Source organism: Perognathus longimembris, chromosome 16 (genome assembly GCF_023159225.1).
Source record: "Perognathus longimembris pacificus isolate PPM17 chromosome 16, ASM2315922v1, whole genome shotgun sequence".
Classification (NCBI taxonomy): domain Eukaryota; kingdom Metazoa; phylum Chordata; class Mammalia; order Rodentia; family Heteromyidae; genus Perognathus; species Perognathus longimembris.
The window spans coordinates 41,932,414-41,950,534 of NC_063176.1; the positions used below are offsets into that span (position 1 = coordinate 41,932,414).

The 18,121-nt window shown below is 35.1% G+C and overlaps 1 protein-coding gene across 5 annotated transcripts in view; it reads right to left on the minus strand.

Annotated features, from left to right (window-relative positions):
* The window catches only part of Pcdh7 (protocadherin 7), a 402,308-nt gene that overhangs the window by 188,013 nt on the left and 196,174 nt on the right, over window positions 1-18,121 (minus strand). The window lies entirely within an intron of this gene.

Here is an 18,121-nt window from a genome sequence, read left to right on the forward strand (position 1 = left end):
CAAGTAGAGATAAACTTCCAAAATCAGAAGTGCATTTTCTCAAGAAAGGAGAAGTTATGTAAAAAAGTGAAAATAATAAGACCATTAATCTCCCTTTGAGAAATTGGCTCCTCACACAAATATGCTTCCTAGTGTATTAGTAATGGTACAGCTGAGACATTGTTGAATTTTTCAGTAAACACAAGGTTTTCCATGAATTACATATTCAGATTCTTGTTTCCGAATGGGATTTGAATCTTTCATCCCAATGTTTAGGGAAGCAATTTTCACAAAGGTCTTTGGAGTTTTCAGCATAGTAATTTGTTCAGATTTGCCTGTATCCTGTTTAGAGAAAGTATTTCAAAAGTCTCCAATTTCTCAAGTACTCTGTTTCCTGACATGTTGCTAGCTATTAGCCATGCTATTTCAAATGACCCACCTGAGGCTTAGGCAGTCGTATTAGTCAGCCCTTGAGTTGAGAAATCTGGAAATTCATTCGTTATCGTAAGAGATTAACATCAAAGAATTCTGTAGCAACATGCACTGTGTAGATCCGTTGAGTTCAAAGAAATTACTACATGTTACAACTTAATTTTTGTCTGATATGATTGAACATGTTCTTCGTGTGGAGTTTTGCCTTGATTTTTCTAAGTTTTATTGTTTTGTATTTAGCTTAAATATAGTTAGTGGACATTATTAGAACATTTCAAAGTTTGAATCTCCCTCTAAAATTACAATTTATATGCTCCAGTAATAAAACATTTTTAACATATTAAACCTAATTACTCATCCATTTAAGTATTCCTGAGTGACTATTTTGGTCTTTGGAAGAATCATATGTGGGAATCTTGCATGCCAAAACATTAATAGAAACCACATGCTCTGAACTTGTGGCCAGATACTTGTATCTAGCATGATAAAACTCATAGCTCTATTTTTTATTTTGGGAAAGGGATGTATATTGATACTTAGTATATTAGTCTCTTACATACAGTCAAGGTTTTCTTTGATCCTAGAAGGAATAAGATATTGTATAATATGTATATATGTATATTTACAAATTAGCAACTGCATTGTAAGAAATACAAAGTAAGTTATATGGCATAAAACACTGAACAATCAACAAACACACGAAAAACAGAGAACTAACGATAGCATAATTCATGTCATAATAAATAAAATAAACTGAGTTTGTAAATGGCTGCTATGACCAAAACAAATAAACAAAAGATAACCCAAAACTAAGCAAAGTTCTTTTTAAATATCCAAAACTGATACACTAGTGGATAAAACTTGAGACAATGAGGTACATAAAAATGTATTAGAAATGATTGTGAAAGAATCCCTTTTATTCATGAGGTATTCCTGGTAGGTATTTATCAAAAATGATGTCAGCTAGATTTTCACCTGGTAATAATAAAAATGTGGAAATGGACAACCACGCATTTTTTAAAAGTAGAGACATAGCTTGATATTATTAATAGGTGTCACTGAAAATAAAGACTTTTTAATGAGCTTGTTATCTCCAAAGGACATGGATTCTCAAAAATATAATAATATGGAAAATAGTGTTAGGAAGTCATAAAATCTTATCCTTCTGTGTTTAATTTCAGAAAGAGGTCTGATCATGGCTGCATGATTGATCTTAAGATATTTTTAGTGTGATGTTGTGAAATAAGTACAGAGGACATGTTAAACTTTAAGAGTAAAGCAAGGGAAGATGTTGGTTCATATCCTCAATGACTGGAAAACAGCAACAAACACTAACCACTGAAGGAGCTAGACTTAGCAGGAAAGACATGAAGGCAGTAACTTTAGAATACTAAGCTTCTTAAAGTCTAGAGAAGATTAAATTATCAACAGTAGTATGCACGCACATACACCATGAAAGAGAAGGTTTTTGGTCAAGGAAGTTGGTGTATGATGAGAAGTTGGTGGCTGGGTTACTAAGTCTAGAGTCAGAGACATGTATTAGGTCAAACTAAAATATGATACTTCAGAGAGATTACTTAGGCATTAGGAACCCTTTTCTCTCCTTCATTTTCTCAAACCATTGCCCATACCTGATGTCTATGCAAACATACAAGAGAAAATATGCATGCATCCCTGACAACTATACTGCTTTTCTGATACTATTAGTGAGGCCTACCTGAAACTTTTTCTACCAACTGAAACCCAGATATTTTAACTCTAGGTCTAAAATTGTCTTGATGTCTTATTAAAGAAAGAAGAGTTAAGAAAGCATATTCTTTTTTTTTTTTTTTTTGCCAGTCCTGGGGCTTGGACTCAGGGCCTGAGCACTGTCCCTGGCTTCTTTTTGCTCAAGGCTAGCACTTTGCCACTTGAGCCACAGTGCCACTTCTGGCTGCTTTCTGTATATGTGGTGCTGGGGACTTGAACCCAGGGCCTCATGTATATGAGGCAAGCACTCTTGCCACTAGGCCATATCCCCAGCCCTGTCCCTGGATTCTTGCTCAAGGCTAGCACTCTGCCACTAGAGCCACAGCGCCACTTCTGGCCATTTTCTGTATATGTGGTGCTGGGGAATCGAACCCAGGGCCTCATGCATACGAGGCAAGCACTCTTGCCACTAGGCCATATCCCCAGCCAAAGAAAGCATATTCTTCTTAGCAGTCATGATTCAAGAAACGAAATATTTCAGTGTCTTCCTTCTTGGAAACGGTGGCTGAGGAAGTATTTCAGAGTGTCTTTTATCCATTACAATATTGGTGTACATCAGGCAGAGTTAGCTTGTATGTAGGGATAAAGATCTTCTTTGGGAGCAGAAACTGAAAACCTCTGTCTGCAAAGGAATGTTCTTGTGTGACTCAATATGTTCCAACACACCCATGGCATGTCCTGGTTTGCTTTGTTACAGGGACGGTATTAAACATATAACACATACAATCAAAGTGAAACTCATTGAAAGCTTTTGAATAAGAGGGAGCTATGGAATGGAGAAAAGAAAAGAAAAGTGAAGTAGCTGGAGTTATACTGTCCACGAATGTGTGAAATGCCATGTTGATACCACTTTGAACAATTTGCTTTGAATGAAATGAATGACAGGAATATAAAATAGGTCCTACGTAATGGGGTACATGGTAGTGAGGTAGGAGTAGAATAGAGAAGGGAAAAGAAAGTGAATATGTTCATATTATTTTTCTGTACATGTGTGAAAATGTACAATGAAGCTTGTTGAGATTGGTTTGAGAAAAGAGGGAGGAAAGAGGAGTGCCATTGATAAAGACGGTTACTCTGATCAAGGTACATCCTTTGCATATATAGATAAGATGAAATGAAAATGAAAACCCTTCAACTAATTGGTGTTCATTTTTAAAAAGGATCTATTTTGAATTGCTACTAGTTCGAGGTGCTAGATAGGGGTCCAGTTTTAGTTTTCTGTATATAGAATGTTTCAGTTTTCCCAGTACCTTTTGTTGAAGAGGCGGTTTTTCTTCCACCCTATGTTTTTGGTGTACTTATTGACTATTAGATGGCTGAAGGTCTGTGGGTTTATCTGGGTTTTCTCTTTTGTTCCATTGGTCCTTAGGCCTATTTTTGTTCCAGTATCAAGCTGTTTTCATTAGTATAGCTCTGTAATAAAGTCTGAAGTTTGGTATAGTTATACCTTCAGCACCACATTTTTCTACTAAGGATTGCCAGGGCCTTTCATGGTACCACATGAATATGGGGCTTGTTATCGCCATCTCATTGAAAAATGACATTTGGATCTTAATGAGTATTATATTGAATTTGTAGCTTGCTTTCAGCAGTATTGCTATTTTTATATCAATTCTGCCAATCTGGGAGCACAGAAAGTCTTTTTACTTCCTATGTCTTCTTCTATTTCCTTCCTTCATTTTTTTTATACTTTGGACTGTACATGTCCTTCAAATCCTTGATTAAGTTAATTTCTAGCTATCAATGACCTTAGTGTAAGGCTTGAAACCATGAAGCTGCTACAGAAAGGAGTAGCATTAACATTAGGACTCTTTGGCACAGTAAATAACTTTCTAAGTAAACATCCAGAGCCATAGCAAATCAAAGAGAGACTTGATAAATGAGACTGCATCAATGTAAAAAGCTTTTGCATGGCAAAAGACATAGTCAACAAACTAAAAAGACAGCATACAGGATGGGAGAAGATTTTGTTCTTCCAGCTACCCACCAGACAAAGCCCTAATAGCCAAAATATGCAGAGAACTTAAAAAAGTAAACCCTCAGAAAACTAACTGTCCAATTAAAAAATGGACTTCTGAGCTAAAGAGAGTCGTCTTACAAAAAGAAATAAAAATAGCCAAAAGACCCATGGTGCAATGCTCAGCATTTCTATCCATAAAGGAAAAAAATCTTGCTGTATGCAGCCAAAATAGCATATCCTAACCTCTTTTATAAAAGATAAAAATTTAATAATTTTTCTTGAGTAACTGGTTATTCACTGATAACTGATTCATGTTTGCTCATGAGTTTTATTTTAACATAAGATTCTACCCAACAGATATAATGAATACCTTTTATTTTCGTATGTTACCCAACAGATATAATGAATACCTTTTATTTTCGTATGTTACTTTACATAAAGAATGTGTTTTAATATGAGTCTTGCTCATTCTCTTCTTGATTTACAATTATTTTACATTACGCATACAATATACAGGGCCTGAGTCCTCACCAAAACAAGTATATTGGCCAAATAAAGTTTTTTTTTAATAAATTTGTTAATTCATTTTTTTGTCATTGAGTGAATGCTCACTCTTGTTAGACATTGCTTTGTCTGCTGGCACTTAAATATTTGGCGTTCACAATTTCTTTATAGTTGAGAAACTACGTCAATTTGCTTTTACCTGTGGAGTACATGTATGCATATTCACCATGCTCTAAATTAAGACCCTTTAAAAATGAATAATTGTAAGCATGTTTGAAAATACTTGTAATTAATTCTTTACATTTGTAAATATTTTCATTAAACATGCTCATCATCTGAACAATGAGAGGTGAGGCATCACTTTGCAAATATGTAGTGTATAACTCTCCAGGTCTGGTTTAGTAGAAGATAGCTTCACTCTTCTGTCCAGTCTGTACTGTGTGTGCTGTGGTGTGCCAGAGCACACAGCCCAGGACACATTCCATTGTATGCACGGGCGAGAAAGACTGCTAAAAGCAGGGATGGTATCCTAAGGTTGTCATGGAAATGGCTTTGTATTCTTGAGGTTAAAGACCAGGCATTAAGCACGGCCAGTTTATAAGTCAAAGCCCAACAAAATAAGTACCAGGAAATGAGTACTTGCAATGGTGGCTGGGGAAAGGGGAGAGGGTAGAAGAATAAAGGAGGGAAGGGAGTAGAATGCAGGTAAGAATGTTGTGCATGCCACAGAATTGAGATAAATAAGGCATAGGGTGGGCCAAAGTGGATGGGGTGAAAATGTTGAAGGAATGACATAGATCAAGATGAATTGTTATGTTAAATGATGAAACAAACAAAATAAATACATCATTACATGACATAAAAATTAAGAGAAGTGAGGAAAAGTTTGGGGTGGGAGAGGTGGGAAAGAATGTTGAAAGGAATAACATTGATCAAGGTACACTTTATCCATAAACTGCTTTATTGAATGGAAACAGCTTTGTACACTTAAAGATACAAATATTTAAATAAAAAAGAATGATCATTCTAAGCACCATTATTACTAAACTGACGAAATAACTCTGCATCATCAAGGCAATTTTCCATTAAGAGGAAACAATGTGACAGATGTTAAGATGTACAATAATCAAAGACTTACGAAGGGACCTGATATCAGTGGCTCATGCTGTAATGCTAGCTACTCTGGAGGCTTATATCGGAGGATAGAAGTTCAAACCTATCCAGTGCAGGAAAGTACTTGAGATTCTTATCTCCAATAAACTACTCAAGAAACTAGAAGTGGCACTGTGGTTAAAGTGGTAGAAAGCAGGCCTTGAGGAAAAGGAACTCAGGGACAGTGTCCAGGCCCTGAGTTCAAGCCCCATGACCAGCCAAAAAAACGATAATAAAAAAATAGGAGTTAAGAAGATAAGATGAAGGCATTTAAGAGCTGTTCTCATAAAGATGGGAATATTCAGGAACTGCATGTCATTTAAAAGAATGTGTGGGTTTTTTTTCTTTGACAAACTGTGGTCAAACCTCCTCCAGCCACTCAATGAATGTGTCATATGAAGCAAATTCCCTAAGGTCTATGAGCCTAGTTGTAAAATAATGTAGCTTACATGTCAGCAATGAAGTGTAGAGGATTTAGTGACATAAAATATGTATTTTCACATGTGCTTAGAAGTTCTCTACCATAACACAAACCAAGTCCATCACTTTATAACCTCTCACAATCTACTGATGTCAATATGAATAGCAACCATTTTACACACACACACAATATATATGTATATATGTGCATATATATACTATATATAAGTATATATATATGAGTGATTTTTTTTATCTTTAAGTAGTTGTACAAAGGAGTTTCAATTCAACATGTCATGGCATTTTGATCCATGATACCTCTTTTATCAGAAAGAGTGCTTTCTAGCTGCGATTGATTGTGCATCCCCAAAGATTTATAATCAGCTCTTACAAGCACTGATAATAAATAGTACCTGAAAACTTTTACATTTAATTTCTCACCTCAGGTGTGAATGCATATACTGGAGGGAAGGTTGTAGAGTACCTAGATTATGACATTAATTAATTACCTTTACTGTGATGACATTTTAAACTTTCACATATCAGGGCCCTCCATTTCCTGAGAGCTTTTCTTTGAAGTGTCTTCTGTTCATACATTCTTTTATAACCTCTTCTCTCATAATATCAACCAACATTCTAACCTTGCCAAGTCAAGCAACAGCTGCCTGTCCTCAGTCAATGCAGACACGTAAATGCAGTAACCCACTCACGAGTGGGAAAACATTCTTTTGTCAGAAATTCTTCAGTCTTAAATAAGATTAACAGAAGCTATGCAAAGCCATTTTGAGTTTACCCAAATGAAAAGGAAAACTAAACGGATGCTTTCCTTTGTAAAGTAGAAATAACTCCACTGTGTACTGCTATTTATAATTTGAAAACCTCAAGGAATGATTATTCATGGATATGGGGAATGGGAGGGAAGTTAAACAGTCTGTTCACCCTCTCCTCCACTAGAAATAGTTCGCATGTTGCTCTTAGTTAATGTATTATAATTTATTTTTAACATACAAGTTGTTCTCTGGCTATAAAACATCTCAGACACTAATATTTTTTAAAATATTTTCTCCTTTTCTTACTCATGTACAATAAAGTAGATAAGCATTATGCTCTAAATTGGAACTGAGTTAACACGTGGAACATCTTTTTCAATACTGCCACTTTAAACCCAAGAACTAAAATGCCAACTTTGGGCAATGATCTTCAACAAAGCCTATAGCTCATGTCATTATGTATGTATGTATTCATAATGTTTTATTTCAAGCCTATAAAATATGGTATGCTCTTAAGAAACCTGACAGATGATAAAATTGCGTCGGGGGCTCAGGCGCACATGTTTTCCTTTTTCGGCATAACTTCTGCTTTTCTTTTCTTTCTTCTTTTCCAATCAGCTGTTTGAACTGGTGCTGATCATCAAATATAATAAACAGCATATGGACCTACTAAAGTCTGTGTAAGACCTGTTCTTTCCTTACTGCCGCTCCTACACTCATGCTCTTTTATATTTCAGTTAAGTAAAAAATGTTTTCCTGGATGGAGAAAACTTGAAAATAAGCCATATGCCCCATAGATTTCACTGTGAACAAAATAGCTAAGTTTATTCCAAGAAGACTATATAAAATAAAAAGAAATTAAATTTTTGTCTTGGTAGACCGTATAAAAAAAGAAATTAAATTTTTGTCTTGGTATACTCCATTTGTACATACAGAGCATTTTTGTACAGTGCTACTCTACATTTTTATTTTCAAAAGCAAAATAAAATAAATTTTATCATCTTTGGCTAAATGACTTTCAATCAATTAAATGACCAATTAACATATCAATTAATGGAAGTTAAAGAAAATCTATTTTATCTTTGTAAATTCAATTTTACTGACCAATATAATAAAGTTTGCAAAAAATTTTCATCTGAATGAATTTAAAGAATTAAAAAAAACTTTAAAAAATCAAGACAATACGAACTGATTCTGTAGAATGGATCCAATAATTTTAAAAGTCCAAGATGTATTATACTCATAATCTCACGTTTGGAACTGAAACTCCTTGGTACCACTACTAATTAAAAATAAAAACAAATTCTAACTCATGGGAGAAAAAGAAGAAAATTTCCATACTGTAATATGCTAAATGTATGTTCACAGTATTGGAAAAGATTGAGGCTCTCTTTTCCTCATACCAACATGTCTGACTGTGCAGTGATCAATGCAATGAAAGTTTGTGCTCAATTTTGACTTGGTTTTCCTCTGTCATCAATCCAAAACTAGAGTCACATGGAATAACATGTGCTTCTAAACGAAATGCTTGCTCTAAATTTTCCTACATCAGATTCAGATTTGCAAAGCTAGGCCATGCATGACTAGACATGCCAAAGGCAAAAATGTAGATTGGTACCTCCTTTTGAATTTTTGTATTACAACAGCATTTCTTTTTCTACTAGGCATTACCAGAATATTCTCCAACGCATCATTAGATTCCTTCATAGAGACAAATAAGTTCCTGCAAGCCAGAAATTTAATAAATCATCAGATATGGAACTTTCTCACATTTACATCACTGAGTTTTTATGGTACAATTTTCTTAGTCATGTCGGTGTAACTGTTCAATGATATAAATCAATAAATAAGTACTATTTCAACAACAACAAAAAAACCCTCACAGAAAAGAAAAATAACCGCTGGAATCTTGAAGAACACATTCCCCATGAAGCAGAGTTCAGTTACCAGGAGGGTCTATCTTGGAATGTGTCTTCTATGTAAGTTTATCACCAAAGTACCAGAAGGACTTTATTATAGCAACCATTACAAGAACCAAGAGCAGAGTTGTGGCTGGCTTCCAATGCTTAGAGAAAGCACATGAAAAGCCTAGTACACCACAACACTGAAATGGTTATGGCAAGCCATTGGCACATTTACATCACAGATTTTCAACAGAAACTCAAAATCCCAACTCAGCATCAGTCCGAGGACCCCCAGGATTTAGTCGAGACTTGTTGGGTCTGAACATGACTGAATCTAACAGAGATTCCAAGAAATCTTGTTTGTTTGTTTATTTTGATTTTTTAAATTATTTTATTTTTATTGTCAAGGTGATGTACAAAAGGGCTACAGGTTCGTTTGTAAGGCAGTGATTACATTTCTTTTTTTTTTTTTTTTGGCCAGTCCTGGGCCTTGGACTCAGGGCCTGAGCACTGTCCCTGGCTTCTTCCCGCTCAAGGCTAGCACTCTGCCACTTGAGCCACAGCGCCGCTTCTGGCCGTTTTCTGTATATGTGGTGCTGGGGAATCGAACCTAGGGCCTCGTGTATCCGAGGCAGGCACTCTTGCCACTAGGCTATATCCCCAGCCCTGATTACATTTCTTGTCAAACTTCTAAGAAATTTTAGATATAAAGGATGATTTGAAATGATGACATAATTGAAGTCATCCAGAGAAATAAACTTCAAACATCATTTTAAAATATTCTAAAATATATTTATGGAGTTCTAAATCTTCACTGCTAATATATAAGTGTAAATTTTATTTATAAGGAGGAAGAAGCACTAGAAGACATTAGAAAAGGAAAATATTCTGTTAAGCCTTATCATTTTGGCTCTTGTCACTCTTTCAATTAGATTTTACATGCCCCGTTGGTATATTAAGTATTAAGAGAAATTGCTTTCATTTTTAAGGTATGTGTCCCAAATATTTCCTATTTGTCACCTAGTAAATTTCCCCTTGGTATAGTACTTATTTTTTTATAATGCAGACCTTAAAACTGCATAGTAAATGGTCAAGTTTGCAATGTAGGTAACTATTGACAGCTTTGCATTTTTTCAGGTATAACAATTACATAGAAGATTTCCAAAATAAAATATTTCTCAATGCACAATTTATTAGTCAAATTATTCCCAAGATACGCTATATCATGTATATCAGGGCCAGAATATATTGTATGTGTCTCCATACACTGAGTGTGTGAGAGAGAGACTTTATCTAATGAGCAATATATTATCTCCATGTGCGTGTGCACGTGTGCGTTTATCGAGAGAGCAACATATTATCTTCCCAAAGTTCATACATATATTTTAATGTGTCCATCAAAAATATACCTAATTAGGAAGTCAAATCCCTACCTTAGTCCAGAAGATAAAATATTTGCCTTCAAAACTGTTTAGGAATGTACATCAGGTATGAGTACATAGTTCAGAAAGCCCAATCAATAAGTCGACTCTCTAAATGAAGTGCAAAAATTATTAAAATGGATCCTTGTGCTCTTGGGAATCAATGGCAGTAACCTCCATTTAGAAAGAATGTGAATCTGAGCAATAACTTGTAGCGAGATTTCTCAAGCTGCTAAAATGAAAAGAGCTCAGAGGCAGCTCTCCCTCTCCTCGTGGCTGTATTATACTTTCTGTTTCTTTTCCCCACCTAGAGAAGCTATGGGACCTGCCCTAACCACTTCAAAAATGCCCTACCTCCTTCCCAGGCAAGAAACGAAAGCCTCTCCACTAGTACTAAGATATATGTGGTAATTACAAAAGAGCAGCAGGGACAGATGAGGGCTGAGAGTTGCTTAATGACTGGGTCAATTATGAGCAAGCTGGGTATGCCAGCTTCTCAGTGGAAACAGGTTCTGTGTTGTTGTTTTTTTTAACTTTCCTTGAAATATGCATCACCACACTTCCTGCATGTGTAATCCTAAATACATGAAATCCTATAGGTTAAATGTCAAAACCGACTGGACTCTTAGAGGTTAGAAAAAGAACAATGTCTAAGATGTTAACTTGAATAGAGCCAAATACATTTTTGTAAAGCATTTCATCTAATTATGAAAATATGTAATAAGATAATTTACCAACATTAAGAAAATGTGGAAATTATTTTTTGTGTATGAGTACATATTCCCTTAAAACTTCTTATGCTGATCATTCCAAACTTCTTTGCCCTTTTGTTTGAATTTGTTACTATATCTAAGACAGCTATTTGCCCTTAAGCAAGTTTAAGCAAGTCCAATAATTTAGATCATTGGTAGGTATAATTAAAATAAATATTCCCTGTGGAGGCAACTGGAAGGAACTTCTGATACATTTAAAAATACAATGTGGCTGAATTTTGAATTGTTATGAAATTTACGTTTTAATCATAGATTTTGCAGTCATATTAGTTAAAATGGCTTATCTAGAATTTTTGAAGGTGATAACATGGATATGACAATATTTGTTCTATATTTAACCAAGAAGTTTTTTTAAGAAAAACACAAGTTTATATATTTAACACAAGTTTATATATTTAACTACTTACTTACTTACTTACTTTGAAATTTCCAGTAGTCATAAAAATGTTAAATTAGCAATTTACAACCCTTATTACTGCTTGCTTTTCAGGACTTTTTTCCTAATTAGGAAGTTAATTGTTGTGTTTTCATAATCTTTTGGAGTCATGGGACCATCTCCTAATGCAATTCCTCCCATTGAGTTAAACATCTTCCCTACATTGGTACAAGGATTCAACAATTAAGTTTAAAAAGAGTTTGTGTGCGGGAGAGAGTGCATGTGTCTAAAATGAACTACTGATGAAATACAATTAAAAAGAATAGCACCATCAAGCTTAATTAGTGAATAAAGCACCTGGTATTTTTTCTCACTCTGTTTTGATTAAACTACATTTCTCTAAGTAGCTCATGGTAATCTCATCTTATGTTTTTGAGTGAACAAATAAATGAAAACACAAGGATAACAACTGTTAGTCTTTTTCTGATTTTTGTGATCTGACTACTTGGCTATTTGATTTATAATCCCAAGTTTTGGTACTCATGGCAAAGCCACTAATGAAATTAGTTCTTGATAAGGAAATAAAATATTACTTTATGCAAAAGAACAAAAACCAGAACTGTGCTTGCTAATCAAACACACACAAAAGTAATTTCCTGAAAAGTTGGTGAGCCATGGGTTATTGCTTTCCCTAGGCAACAAGTCAACAGCAAGATAAGTGATTTGCTCAAAAAAAAAAAAAAACAACTAGATGCATCATGCTAAAAATAAAACAAAAATTATTGTTTCTACTTAAATGTGTTTTCTAATTGAAATAGTCATTGTGACTATAACAAGTTTTGCTTAGCTTTGAAAGTAGCAATGCAAATAAATTGTTTTGGAAATGCTAACAACAAAACACATTATATATGTGTGTGTGTGTGTGTATTATATGTGTGTGTGTGTCTAGTATTTGCAGGTATTAATCAAAATTGCCTAACTCTTAACAGTTTCATTATCTATAAATTCATACAATATTGCCTTCTTCAGAGTAACCAGTAAAGCAAACAATAAATTTGTGACATCCTTTTTTTACCTTATTCTGTTTATCTTTCTTTCATTCTTGGATATTTAGGAAGTATAGTGTGCCATCGTTCCAGTAAACAATTTTGGTAGACAAATTATCCCTTTTATCTTGCTCTTTTCTTGTTCTCTGTAGGTGTGTGTAGGAGAGGGAGTGAATAGCTTCTAATTCATTTGTCTCTTACATTAGTGGCACTTCGTGATGACTTGCTCCCTTTACAATCACATCAGCCCTTTATGCTTGAACTGCACGGTAATTGGATGTTTTGCATTGTGCTCTCAAAATTATCTCAAATACTCCATAAAAGTTGATTTCTACATTTATAAATGTATTTGGCTTAATTAGCAGTTTAAATTGAGATGTGCATAAGTGTTATGAATGGGTGCTAATTGGCAGACTCTCTCCACACTCCGATATTGGCTATAATCTTTACAAGAATATCATTTCTGGTCTGCACATTTCAGTATCGTCTGAGATGATTTTCAGAAACCACTCTTTTACTGGGCACTGAATATTCTTTAAGAATTATTTAATCAATATCTCCATGAGTTACTGGTTTTAGTCATTTACTACTCTATAATGATAAACTTAAAATATATGCAGGCCTTTTACGGACAGAAGCCATTTGGCTGGCAGGAAATGAATGTGACACTATTACTATGCTTTGTTTCATTATGATTTTTGTTGGAATTGCCTGTGTGATAAATATTAGCAGATATACATCCATGTGTTGACTGAGTACAGATCTGGAAAGCAGTAAGAAACTCAAAAAGGGCCAATAGTACAAAATATTCATGAACAAAATATAAGTGGAACTTAGGAACTTTCTATAGGTAAGAAAAGTGTCATGTTTTTGATAAATACTAGGAAGCTTGAAAGTCTGATTTTATGTGAGATAAAAATAACTGTAAGACTAGATGGATTTTTTAAAATATTATACCATATACTGAGCATAGAATAGCAGTCATTTGGGATAATTATATTGATGCTAACTTCTCCAAAACATATTGCCCTTTGTCATAGGTAAAGTAGCAATTACGATGGTATGGTTCCCCCAGCATAAATGAGGGAGATTTTTACCTGAACTGATCCAGCTTCCTTTTCTAGAACTATGACAGATTCTTGAAATAGGTATGGATATCATTTGACTGTAGTTCTTACAAACACATAATGGCATATGTGCTACTAAGGAGCAGAATTAAGTTGGATTCAGGGAGGATTGTGTGGGAGTGTAGGGGAGGTGGAAGGGCAATGGGTTTGAATTCAGGACCTTCTGCTTCCTCAGCTTGCTTGCTCAGATGGGATTCTGACAACCCTGTGTTTTCCTGGTTATTTGGAAGATGGAGTTTCACAGACTTTCCTGCCTATTCTGGCATCAAACCATAATCTTTTGGATCCCAGCATCCTGAGTAACTAGGACTACAAGTGTGAGCTACTAGTTTCTGGCAAGAAGGACTTTTAAAAACTAAAACTTCATGGATTATGTTCTCCTGGAAAATATCTCAAAGGAAAAGAGATATTTGATTATCTGAAATGAGTCAAGTATAATATTTTGGTAGAAAAAATGAATTATTTAATTCCCCAAAGGTCAAAGATAAGGGGAAAAATGTTCATGGGATGGCATGTTGGAATGGAAAAGGAATTGGCATAATAAATTGGAGAAATTTTTTAAAAAATGAAATCTGAGAATCAAACTATGGGACAGTCCTCTAACTCTCCTTCAGAAATGAAATGACTGTCTGGAGATTTCAGAACTTCATTAAGGTACAGGAGAATGATGGGTTGCCAACTATTCCCTAAAACTGAAAAGTACCGGAAACTAAATAATCATATCCTAAGCCCTATATTTTGTGCTTTGAAATATAACATCTGTTGCTTAAGAAAAGAACACACAAAATCTGTAAACTATAGACAATTGATAGAACTATTTAATAACTGTTTAATCCTGGGAACATAGATAATTCCCAGACACAATCGGCAAGAGAAAAGAATATGAGCTAGATTACACACACACACACACACACAGAGAGAGAGAGAGAGAGAGAGAGAGAGAGAGAGAAATGATACAGAGTCCACTGCTGAAATAGGCCACAGTTAGATTTTTAGATGTTCATTTTTCTGTGAGAAAGAGATAAACAAATACAGTTAGAGTAACTAGCAGATGCTCTTAAAACTGAATTCACGACCAACCATTGAAAGCTGGCTACAATTAATTTTCACACTGATAAAGGGCAGCCACCTCAAGGGGAATACTCAGAAATTACGACTCTGCACGAACATGCAGCTTAGTTTCTAGTCACATGTCAAAGATGACATCAATTTAATATTGCTTCCACCAAAGAAAAAGACAAGAATAAGGATGGGCTCCAAAATTTAATTTCCAGAATGATTTGTAAAAATTGAATATTTGTGATGTTGTTAGAATTATGACTGCTGAAATTGTTATTTCATAATGTACATACCATTCTGTGAAGTGTTTCTTATTGTCACAGATTGACCATCAAGTTTTACATCTGCAAGTAGCTGCCAGGTAGAAGGCAATATTGATAAGTAGTTTGTGAATGGTTAGACTTTCAAAAGGCAACATGGAGGGAAACAGTCTAGTTTACGATGATATTAAGAAAACGTTCTACATGTTTTAGAAAGAACATGTAACCCTCAAAAGCACAGAATACAGACAAAACAATATCAACATACACTAAGGTAGAAAAGGACTGTGTTACCCAGCCCTGAAAATTCACTCAATGGAGGAATGAGAGCCTTTTGTTTCTCATGAACTCAGCCCAGGAGATTTGCTTCTTCAGATCTCATCAGGCTATGAGGGTCTGAATTTAAACTCTCCTCTGGCAACATTTTAAGAGGTACATTGATTTCCCTTGGATCTCCTTAGATGGAAGGCATTGCTTTGGAGCAGAGGCTGAGACCTTCCTATCTTTCAAATGGGATAATCTTCTACTCCAAGATTATTGAGCTGATATTCCACTTTGACATCGGCTTCATATAACATGTTTGAGAATTACTCACTATATTTAGCTCCGCATAATTCTTGAGCACAAATAAAATTGTTTTATTTTAAGGACTGAAAAAAAAAAAAGAAAAAGGGTTACACAGAGCACTCAGACAACACTTAGTCCTGTGTCAAGGGGGTTTCTACCAGGATGCACTGATTTTATAGACATAATATGCACTTCTCCAGGAAAATGGAGAATGTCTATGTCAGACAGACAGGAAGGAAGGGAGGGAGGGAGGGAGAGAGGGAGGGAGGGAGGGAGGGAGGGAGGGAGGGAGGGAGGGAGGGAGGGAGGGAGGGAGGGAAGGAGGGAGGAAGGGAGGGAGGGAAGGAAGAAGGGAGGGAGGGAAAGAAACCAAGGAAGGAAGGAAGGGAAACAAAGAAATCAAGGAAAGCAGGAAGGGAGGGAGGGAGGGAGGGAGGGAGGGAGGGAGGGAGGGAGGGAGGGAGGGAAAGAAAGAAACCAAGGAAGGAAGGAAGGGAAAGAAAGAAGAAATCAAGGAAAGAAGGAAGGGAGGGAGGGAGAGAGGGAGGGAGAGAGGGAGGGAGGGAGGGAGGGAGAGAATGGAGGAAGGGAGGAAAAAGGGAGACAATTATAGGAATTTATGATGACAAAAACACATGTGAATTGCATTTTTTACTTTAAAAATCATCACAGAGCAACTCAGTGGGATATCTTGGAAATATTAATGTAGTTTTTATTCATAAATCTTATTAAGCAATAATAAACACAGGTAAAGGAAAAAGTTATCTGATACTGAGTTATATTTACCTAGATAAAAACATGAATCTGGGCATTAGTGGCTTATACCTGTAATCCTAGCTACTCAGAAGGCTGAGATCCAACTATAGAAGTTTGAAACCAAGTCTCGCAGGAAGTCTGTGAGACACTTTTCTCCAATTAACCATCTAAAGTCTGAAAGAGGAGTTGTGCGTCAGAGTGGTAGAATACTAGTCATATTCAAAAAAGTTCATGGAAAGTGGTTGTGCCTTGAGTTCAAACCATAAAACTAACCAAAGCAAAAAAGTAAATGTTAAAATTGACATCCTCCTGGAAAAGCATTATTAGGCCGTCTTTGTGCATAATATATTTGGAGGCATTTCTGCATTTGAATTGTATGCTACCTGTAGTATTCATGTATGACGTTTCAGTTCTGTGGTACTATCAAATTGTCATATATACTAGAATTAAATGATAGTCACACTACACAATTTGAATCAATTTCTTATCCAAATTCCATTTCCTTTACTTTCTTTTCTGAAGCACATGTATTTGTAAATTATTAGTATCAACAGAAAAGATCATTGTAACATACAGGTCTTCAGAATCACAAAAAACATTTGATAGTGTGACCCAAGCAGTGTTATCAATTATTAGGCATCAGCACAAATGCAGTTAGTTAGATATTCTTTCAATTTCATGTAAGTGATTAAATTAATGCACCTCATAAAAGAAAATATGAAAGCCATATTAGGGGACTGATCTAATTTAAAAACTTATATTGTGCAAAGAAAGAAAGTGAATGGTATTGCATAGGAATTTCAAACTGCATTACTTTAAGAAAATGTTTTTAAAAATCGTGAAAAACGGGATCAAAGATAATTCAGCAACCATATGATAAATTTCCTTGACACAAATGCATTAAAAAAAGTGCAACAAACCCTTAACCATGCTGGGATAATTATATCACATTGGACTTACTGCTCTGAGAAATTCATAGATAGATAGATAGATAGATAGATAGATAGATAGATAGATACGTAGATAGATACATAGATACATAGATACATAGATACATAGATACATAGATACATAGATACATAAATAGATAGGTAGATATTCTCAAGCAATATTCCTTGGTTCTAGTTTTCTCTATTGTTCCTGTTCCATTGAGTCTGTATCAGCAACACTGGACCCTATTTAGTAACTGTCATAAAATTCACCATTTAAACTTTGGATAACTATGTGTGGATAGACTATTCCAGGGGACAATAAAGTAGCTCCAATTTAAGTAAGTGTGCAGTACAAACAAATAAAAGGAATATGAATAGACAAAGTAGCTTGCTTTTGAGTTTCCTACATTGTTTCACTAACCAGGAAAAAAAATCCTTTCCTTCTTTATCTTAATCCCCCCAGCATGAGATATTTAATAACTACCATTTCTTTAATTCTCATTTCCTCATTTACTTGGCTACATCTTGTTGACTGACTTATTTTTCAAAATGTACTTCTCAGTTACCTTCAGGAAAACTTTCTTTGTCCTGCTCTTTACATTCAATTACTTTCTAAGATTCTGCTTGCCACATCATCTCTCTTTGGCTGCCATTTATTGAAGCTATGGTGTCATCTGTTCCCAAGAGTTCATCATTCCCACTGTGCTAATGATTCATACAGCTATATTTGTCCTATTTCTTTATACTTCCAACATTCAGACCTACATTCCCACTACTCTGCTAAGTTATCACTAGCAATTTGCAAAGCTAAGATCTGACATATCTTAACCATACTCATTTTCCTGCAAAAAATATTGTTCTTTATGTCCCCCATACCCCCACATTGGCAAAAGCTAAATTTAGCCAACTTCTAAGTCACTATCGTTGGTATCAC